The 9,898-nt window shown below is 40.5% G+C and overlaps 1 long non-coding RNA gene across 1 annotated transcript in view; it reads left to right on the top strand.

Moving 5' to 3' along the window:
* LOC128249280 (uncharacterized) overlaps positions 1-9,042 on the top strand; it is a 55,974-nt gene extending 46,932 nt beyond the window's left edge. The window contains exon 2 of the long non-coding RNA XR_008265374.1: positions 6,173-9,042. This is a non-coding gene — a long non-coding RNA (uncharacterized LOC128249280). The remainder of the gene's footprint in view (positions 1-6,172) is intronic.
* Positions 9,043-9,898: the final 856 nt, after the last annotated feature.

The following is a 9,898-nucleotide window of genomic DNA, read 5'->3' as shown; positions in this document are numbered from 1 at the left end:
TATATATATGTATATATATAAGCACGACCAACCCTTAAAGACCCCAGCGGTAGAACAAACGGATGATGATTACGACAGATCTCAACACTTGAACCAGCGGATGGAGAGAGTGATGCATGGCGGACATGCTACAGAAGGCACCACTCAAAACCATAGCCGGGTTAGCAGCAGTCATTTGCTGTTTCGAAACTGGAGCTTGCATGTCTCATTTTATATGTGCTGTAGAGGAAGATCATGAAATCAAGTGAGTGGATCACTTCCTGGCAAGTTGTGATACACCTTAAACAAATCCACGCCATTAGCGCTCACTTGTAAAAAGTATATATATGATAAGAAAAATATGTAGTGATATGAGTTAGAAGTTTTAACCTGAAGCCTGTATACTTTCAACGCGGCACTTACAAAAGCAAGTCCATGCCTGCTAGCGTTTGTCGGTGGATCGATGGACCACTTAATTCATTTGTAAGAACAAAGAAAAGAATGAATGAGCCACGACGAAGTCTCTTCATGAAAAGTCGGACGGAGGTGGCGAATGCTTCTAGGCTTCACTCTGTATTAGCTGTAAATTCAATACGCTATCAATTTTTGTTAATTCACTTCAATAGATTCTTAATTCACTGTAAGTTCAATACACTCTTTTTGTTATCATTTCTATAAAATCTCAGTTCAGCGTCACAACTAAAATATATTACTAATTTTCCGAGAAACAAACAGGGACGTCAAATAATCTCGTTCTCCATATCTCATTTGTGTAGGTGTATTCGTGTGCTATTGAGACAGCATAAGTGCAGGCCCACGCGGATTCTATAATGTTTCTGGTTCGAGAAGTCATACCTACTCATCACTTTTATTCGATATTAATGTTATATTACAAACAGTGGATGATAAAATTGCCTAAGTGTCACATTTACAGGAAATCAATGAATAGATAACAAAAATCAACTAATTTAACAATATCGTTAATATTCCTTTTTGCTATATGAACAAGGCCTGCAATTTGTGGGGCGGGGGCCACATCGACTCCAGCGCGCAACTTGTATTGATTTTATTGACACCAGTGCGCAACTGATACTACTTTTATCGATCCCAAAAAGATGAAACCAAAGTCGGCCTATGCGGAATCTGAAGTCAGAGCGCAAAGCCGGAAAAAAATGCCGCTAACCATTTTCTCCGGGACGGTAATAATGCTACCAGCTCGCAACCTTCACTATCAATAATAACATAATTGCCCACGGGCATATGGCGTAGTGGTTAAGAGCGCGGGCTACTAACCCCAAAATTCCGAGTTCGATTCACAGCAGCGACCTGATTAATAATAGTAATAATAATAATAATATAATAATAGTAACATCGTTAGGAATGAGAACCCAGGTTTAAAATTTCCCCAAGACACCTGACGAAGGCTGGAGGGTATATCAGCCGAAACGTGTGTTAACAACAAACAAGATGAGGACAAATATCCGTCAAATGTAAATAATGTAAATAATTCCTCATCTCTTAAATATAGAACAGTGGTTTCAAAGTTTGGCAAAAGACCAGCAATTTCGGGAGTAGAAGTACGTCGATTACATCGACCCAAGGCTCAACTGGTACTTAATTCATCAACCCTGAAAGGATGAAAGACAAAGTTGATCGCGGGAGAACTTGAACTCAGAACAGAAAGACGGACAAAATACCGCTAAGCATTTTGTCCGGTGTGCTAACGGTTCTGCCTGCTCACCACCGTCAATATCACTAACATTAAATACCATTTCAAGAAGCCTGATGTTTTTCTTGTTTATCCTCAGGTTGTCGAAGAATGAGTAGACTTATAATGAAAGGTTTTCTATCTGTGGCCATGACCATCTTTCTTACTTTTTTTTATAAACAAGCCATATTATCGAACGTGTCCTTCTATCTTAATAGGAATACAGAGTATGATTTGGTTGTTATTTCTGATAGATAAAGAAACTTCATAGTGAATTCTTTACTGGCAATATTTAGTCCTCTAGGCAGTGATTTCTGGCTCGGAATTTCTGGAACCACCGTTGACACTAGCTAACGCTTACTGTCCGATCCCCATATACTGCATTAATATTCTTCGCTCTTTCCGTTGCATTGTTGCCTTTATTGAATTCATAAAGCAAAATATACCGAAATATAACGTAATGCTGAAATATTGCGTAATGTTCGAAATATTACATATTATTGATGCTTCCGGAAAATCAATGAGGACCATCGCCAAAGAACTTCAGTTGGAGGGAACTATCAGAACTGTGGTGCACGAAGGTATTCGATACAAATCGTTTGCTGTTAATGTGAGAAATCAAGAATATATCGAAAGCAAGTATGACACCAAGCATTTGTGATTTCTTTGCGGGTTCTAATTGAATTTTGTCTAGGACTAGAGTGGGTGATGGATACAGGATTGTTAAGCCCCCAGTCGAGAATGTTTACGATGTCTCTGTTCACGGAAACAAGTTTGCTGTGAGGTGCCCAAGACGCCTGTATACGATTTTTCAGAAGTCTTCAACATCAACATCTATTCGTTTACAAAGTTCATGTGATACTCACAATGGACAAGCGTTCCTACTCGTTACTGTTGCTCACGAAATATCCAGGAACATAATTAAAATGAAGACCATTCAAATAATTAACAATGACTCAAACTCACAAAACGTGCTGATTCATCACTGCCTCTTCTAACGATACTACATCCGTCCCTGTTCCTGACAGTTGGCTACTTTCATATCATATCAGTGACTTAACCGAGGTCCATAAATATATATGGCCCTTGAGTTTCCATATATTTTTTGTTACTAAAATTTATCGGCAGTAAATTGGTTGTACTTCTACAATACACAAAATACGTTTTTTATACGATTCCTAATAATAGCTAATTATAAAAATATAATAGGATATTTTAAACATCCTATGGCTATGGGAGAGGGGTCCATTCAAATTAAAGAGGAATCAAAGGGGTCTATAGGTTAAAAATGGTTGAGAACCAATGTTCTATATCCACCTCAGCCCACCCAACACACGCACGCGCACAGACGCACAAACTCATACACACACACACACACACAAACACATATACACGTACAGATACACACGCCCGCACGCGCACGCGCATACGCGCATAGACACACACGCGAAAGCGCGCACGCGCACACACGTACAAACGAGCGCGCATGTGCGCACACGCACGTAAGCACATGCACGCACATACACGAACACATGCACGCATACACACACAAACACGCACACACATATGTACTAGACAGAACCACATCCTGAAATCGTATGAATGAGGAGTTTGGTGTGAGAAAGATGAACAGAACAAACGTTTTGTTTCCAACCTTGAAACAAACTTGATCTGATAAATATATATTGTGCATTTGTCAAAGTCGTTTCACTTTCTATTTGCACATATTTCACCTGACCTTATTACAAGCGTATATTTTTTTACTGCCTGACTCCTATAACGTTTCTAAAAAACGTCATATGAGCCAACATATTAAAAATATATATCCTTATAGAAGCGAAGAACGACTGTATGCACAGGAAACCTTTACACAGAAACTAACTAACAACAGAGTAGCTTCTTGCACGGTCACTCGACCTGCTAGAAATAGAAGCCAAAATATCCCTCAAATTAAGCTCTATCGTCATAAGTCTGATCAGAAAATTCGTTTTCTCCGACTCACAAGTCCACACTTACAGCGGAGCCATCCACTCTTGTCATTTTCGAAACTTTCACCCACCTTTCAGTAAACCTATTCAAAGACAGCAATTCCTTTTCTACCCTCTCTCTCCTTTACAAGTGAAACTTGAAAAAGTCGATGAGAGCTTTACCAAAGAGGAATGTGTCTGTCCTCATGCTTTTCAACCTCACCCACCTGACAACCTCTTTCACCACAGCCACCAGGCAAAAGAAAACTGCCTTACCTGCCCAACTAACGGAGAGTGACGGAACAACCATCACTATAGACTCGTCCGACAGACGGATCCGTTCCACTCGAGACAGCAGCTGTTCAACATAACTCCACAAGTCATAAATTCGCCTGACAGTACATCTGTGCCTGCAGAGTTTATCTCGAACCGGTAGCACCTCCTGATAGCACTGCCAGGCCAAAGACATCTGGAAATTATCCATAGTAGTCCTCGGCCTCAAAATCCTCCATAACAGTTCGTTTTCGTCAACGCCCAAGGTCTCGCTGTGGACATCATTGCATTTCCCTGCCACTAATCCTCTATATTTTGCTAACGAAGCTTGAGCAGACTCACCACCATTGGAATGCGTCTCTTCCAAAAGATAAATAAGAAACGCTCCGACCTATCAAGCAGTAACTGGGACAAGGCATGACGGCCAAGCGATAAACGATGACGGAGGCGTTGTAAGCATTCGCCACTTATGCCTCTTACTTACCTGAAGGTCGTGACCGAACCAGACCCCTGGTAGCTTAACTAGTCCATCAGTCCAGCGTCCGACGACGCCGTGCGACTGCAACGATATTGCTTCTCCAGATGCCTAATCGCAAGCTCATCGACTTGTCGGTGTTGATTTTCGCCCATGCAACCAACTCATATTCTTTTAGAATGGAGTCGACCATCTCTACTTCGGAGGGGCGTACAACACCATGACAGTGATGTCATCTGTGTACGTCAACACTGACCTCCAATATTCCAGTTCGAAAGGAATGCCCCTCAACTGCTCCAACTTCCGCAGCAATGGCTTGAGAGTCAGCACGTACAGAAGAGGTGACAGTGGACAGTCCTGACGGACCGAGCATGCGATTCGAAACGGTTCTGATAGGTGGTCATTCACTTAGACTACCGAGCCGTGGATTGCAGCGATCCAGCCTCTGAAAATGGGCCCGAAACCAGCTGCTTTCAGGACAGCTTCCAAGTAGTGATGGTCGACCTTATCGAATTCTTTGAATTGATCCAAATTGATCAGAGCACCCACGAAGCCAGCTTTGGTCCCAGCCCTCTCTATAATGTATCGCATAAGTTGGCGGTTGTGGATAGACCTATTTGCGATTGCACACGTTTGTGCTTCACCGACCAGGCTACCTGCGACAAATACCAACCTTATCGGTAACACCTTGGACAAAATCTTAAACTGTTTTTGTTTTATAGAGTTATTCCCTAATAGAGTTATTCCTTAGAACGTCCTCATTGTTGGCGTCCTTCCTCAGCAGTACTACTACACCCCGACTAACCACACTAAAAATTCTCCCATTCTGCTCCCAGTTACGGTAGATGTCTGCCAAGAGGCCACCAAACAAATCTGGCATGAACTCATATAATTCATAAGGCAGACTGTCCAAACCGAGCGTTTCTGCCAGCTCGACAGGAAAGAACCAGGAGAAAAGAAAAAATGCCTTTGAAGTGAAAAAATATGAAAGTTATGTGAAAATCCTGGGTGTAAGAAAAGCCACTGGCTGAGAGATGCTAATGGAGGGGCATGATAAATAGAAATGTTGGGCCACGGATTTAGAAGATTATAGTCACTTGAATGAGCTCCAAAACATGACAAACACTAATCTTTACTAGTCATTTCACACGCAAAGTCCATTCGTAAAGGTATGAAGTTAGAATGTAGACTGAGGTAATGTCATCCGACGAGCTATTAATTCTGCCTGTACACAACTATCATTTAATGATGTTCTTTAACAAACATGCGAGTTTACCAACATGATGTAATATAAGAATATTTAATTGTTGATGGCAATAAGTGATGTCAGTTTCACTTATTGTCGGTAATTTTTGGTCGCTTAGATATTAATAAGATTTAGATCAGGATTAATTCTAAACGACGTAACGAGATCTAAAATTCTGATTCTTACATGACAACAACAAGACGCTTTACAAACATAGATATAGAGGAACTTAAATATTAGTTGCACTAGAAATGTTCATATGCCGTAATTACCTAGGCATTGTCAATCCTATATGTAAGCAAGTTCTAATGAGGTTCTAAATTGCAATAAATGTAACTGTTATCAGATATAAACTATAGTAAACCTAGATGTTGATAATTCTACGAAATTACTTTTGTTGTTTTGTAACGCAAACATGTCATTAAGTTTTAAGTACTGTAAGCTAATCTAGTGTATATTTCGTATATTGGTCTTTATTGGATTCAGTTATTATTGCACTTCAAATATTTATTTTTATATTTCAGTAAACAGAAAGAAAACTGGTGAAAACTAAAAAGAGAAAAACTGTGACAGTAACTGAGGTAGATTCTTCGTCGGTCTCAACGACGAACATTAAACTGTGCTATTGGCTGAATTTCTAATTATGAAACTAACGTTTAAGCAGATGTTCATTCCACAAACAGAGTGAGAGAGAAACAGCCAGTGCTGGATTGAATCCAATTTGAGACAATTACTTAATCCTCCTTCAACCTTAACTGACACTCAGTCGATTACGATGACGAGGGTTTCAGTTGATCCAATCAACGGAACAGCCTGCTCGTAAAATTAACGTGCAAGTGGCTGAGCACTCCACAGACACGTGTTCACTTAATGTGGTTCTTAAGGAAATTCAGTGTGATACAGCATCAATTTTGCTAGCTGAGTAGACTGGAGAAACGTGAAATAATGTGTCTTGCACAAAGATGCAACGCACCGCCAGGAATCGAACCCTAACCACTGAGTCGGGCACCTTTATCCCCTACAAAAGGATGAAAGGCAAAGTTGACATCGGTGGTATTCAAATTCAGTGGGCAGAGAGCAGAAACAAATACCGTAAGGCATTCTATCCAACTTGGCGAAGAGTCTCATCTGCAGCCTTTAAGAGTAGTTATGATGGCAACGGTAACAGTGAAGGTATTATTTGTTTCTAGCGCCGAGGGTGGCTTTGCCTTTCATCCTTTCGGGGTCGATGAAATAAGTACCAGTTACGCACTGGAGTCGATGTAATCAACTAGCTCCCTTTCCCCGAAAAATTTTCAAGGCCTTGTGTTGTGTGTGTGTTGGCACTCCGTCGCTTACGGCGTCGAGGGTTCCAGTCGATCCGATCAACGGAACAGCCTGCTCGTGAAGTTAACGTGCAAGTGGCTGAGCACTCCACAGACACGTGTACCCTTAACGTAGTTCTAGGGGACAGTGTGACAAGGCTGACCCTTTGGATTACAAGCACAACAGAAACAGGAAGTAAGAGTGAGAGAAAGTTGTGGTGGAAGAGTACAGCAGGGTTCACCACCATCCCCTGGCGGATCCTCGTGGAGCTTTAGGTGTTTTCGCTCAATAACCACTCACAACGCCCGGTCTGGGAATCGAAACCGCGATCCTATGACCGGGAGTCCGCTGCCCTAACCACTGGGCCATTGCGCCTCCACTCAAGGCCTTGTACCAAGAGTAGAAATAGTTATTTGTTTCTAGCATAAGCACCAAGGGAAGCGTTGAAAGGATAGTTGACCGACGGGATTTGAGCTCAGAACGTAAAGCTCCAGAAAAAATCCCGTAAAACATTTTATCTGACTCTCTTTCGATTCTCCCCATCCACCGCCCTTCGTAATGGTAATAAGGATGAATGATAATGATAACTAAAGAGTCAGTTTTTACAGTTTGAGAGAAGAATATAAATAATCCTTTCTACTCCAGGCACAAAGCCTGAAATTTCGGAGGAGGGTGACAGCCGATTAGATCAACCCCAGTACACGACTGGTACTTAATTTATTGACCCCGAAAGGATGAAAGGCAAAGTCGAAGTCAGCGGAATTTGAACTCAGAATGTAGCGATTCTGCCAACTCGCCTCTTTGTAAAGAATATGAATAATGATTTCTAACTTTAATATAAAATCAAAATATTTTAGGAAAGAAGTTAAATCGATTAAATCGGCGCTGGTAGTCAAATGGTGTATCTTTTGGCGATAGCAGGAAGATAAGGGCAGTAAGACATGCACTGAGGACGTGAAGAAACGTAACTAAACACTATGGTAATTGACTCGATATTAGTATTTTCGCTTGGCTCCAGGCCGCCTATTTATAAGGTCAGTGAGATAGATTATGCATGTCTTTCTGGCTTGTAATAAGTTTGATATATTTTTGACCGGTAAACGAAACAGCATTCTGAATAAGATGCGTGATGAATAAACATACTGTGTTACTATTTCATATAATCTACATATATAGGCGCAGACCTGATTGCGTGGAAAGAAGTTCGCTTCCCAACCATGTGACTTCAGGTTCAGCTCCACTGCGCGGCACGTTGTGCAAGTATCTTGCACTACAGCCTTGTGAGTGGATTTGGTAGACGAAAACTGAAAGAAGCCTGTCGTAGATAGATAGATAGATAGGTGCGTGCATGCATCTTTGTGTTTACCCCCCATCACTGCTTAACAACCGATGATGGTTTGTTTACGCCCTTGTAACTTACTGTTTCTGCAGAAAAAGATCGATAGAATAAGTAGCAAGCTTAAAAATAAGTACTGGCGTAGATTCGTTGGACTAAACCCTTCAAAGCAGTGCTCCAGCAAGACTGCAACAAAAAGTATGTGTGTATAATAAAGTTTGCATCAACAATAATTGCTTCTAAATAGGTACGAAGTCAGAAATTTTGACGGGTTGGATTTTTCCGTAACATCGACTCCAATATGTGACTGGTACTTTATTTTGGCGGCACCTGAAGGATGAAAAGAAAAGTTAACCTCGGTCGGATTTGAACTCAGAATGTAAAGAGCTAAAACAAATACCCAACAACGAATTTGCCAAACCACCGCCTTTATTGAACAACATTAATAAAAATAAGCATAAAGAAGATAGTCACAGTCGAAGAAAATGGATTGTGATGTGTGCCTTATTTACTTGTAGCTTCTTTCTTTTCATTTTAAGCTTTACTTGTCTGAACATGTCTCTGTGAGTACTATTAATGCTGTTTCCTTGACAAATACAAACACTTTTAGCAAATATTTGATACATACACAAACATAAATGCATGTATATGCATGCATACACATATGTGTATGTAGCTGTCGCTTTTTCTCTCGCCCACCATGTATAGAGTTTACATTCTTCTATCCACGCTTCATTAAAAATGTTATTTACATTGAATCGTTTTTCTTTTATTCCTTTTCCTTCTCTTTCTCATAAACATAAACAAAAAAAGTTTCTAAAACAAATAGAAATATTAACTGACAATAAAACAGCATGTCCAATAATTCAATTTCGTCACTCATTTTGTTTGCAAGTAAAATCATCAATGAGTGTTTACATTATTTATATCCCCTTGGTGAAAACATAGGTCAAATTGCTCTCTCTCTCTCTCTCTCTCTCTCTCTCTCTCTCTCAAATTCATAAACAGGTTCGTTCAAATTGACTGTGTGCAGTCAACTGGCCAAGAGTCCTATCTTTGTCCTCGCTCTAAAGATTCTTATTTAACATAACTCTGTGCATACTGTGTGGATGAGTTTCTCTCCCCTCCACGCATCGCTGCACACAACTTTTGCTAACTCTTCGTATTCTTTCTTTTCCTTATTGTTAATAAAGTTGTAATGTGCGTTTTACCTTTCACTTGTTTCAGTCATTAGACTGCGACCATGCTGAGGCACAGCTACAAACAGTTCAGTTGAGCAAATCCACCTCAGTACTTATTTTTTTAAAAACCAGGTACTTGTAGTGAAACTACCTCCCGCCATTAGATACAAAACTACTATCGCCATTACATACAATCTTCTCATTTAAATATAAATAAATGCGAGCGTAGTAGAGAACCCATTCCTTGGCATCACGTGACTGATTATTATTCGAATCGGCAACTTCTTCGAACCGTTCCCGCCAGAACGCAAACTGACCAATCACAGCCCCTAATAAGGTCACGTGATAGAGTATTAAACTGAAGCATTCGGGAGCCAATAATTCGCCTTAAATAGATCAACTCATACCCAACAAATTTGTCTCGGTCC

The sequence above is a fragment of the Octopus bimaculoides genome, chromosome 13, assembly GCF_001194135.2.
Source record: "Octopus bimaculoides isolate UCB-OBI-ISO-001 chromosome 13, ASM119413v2, whole genome shotgun sequence".
Classification (NCBI taxonomy): domain Eukaryota; kingdom Metazoa; phylum Mollusca; class Cephalopoda; order Octopoda; family Octopodidae; genus Octopus; species Octopus bimaculoides.
This window is presented reverse-complemented; position numbering and strand designations above follow the sequence as displayed.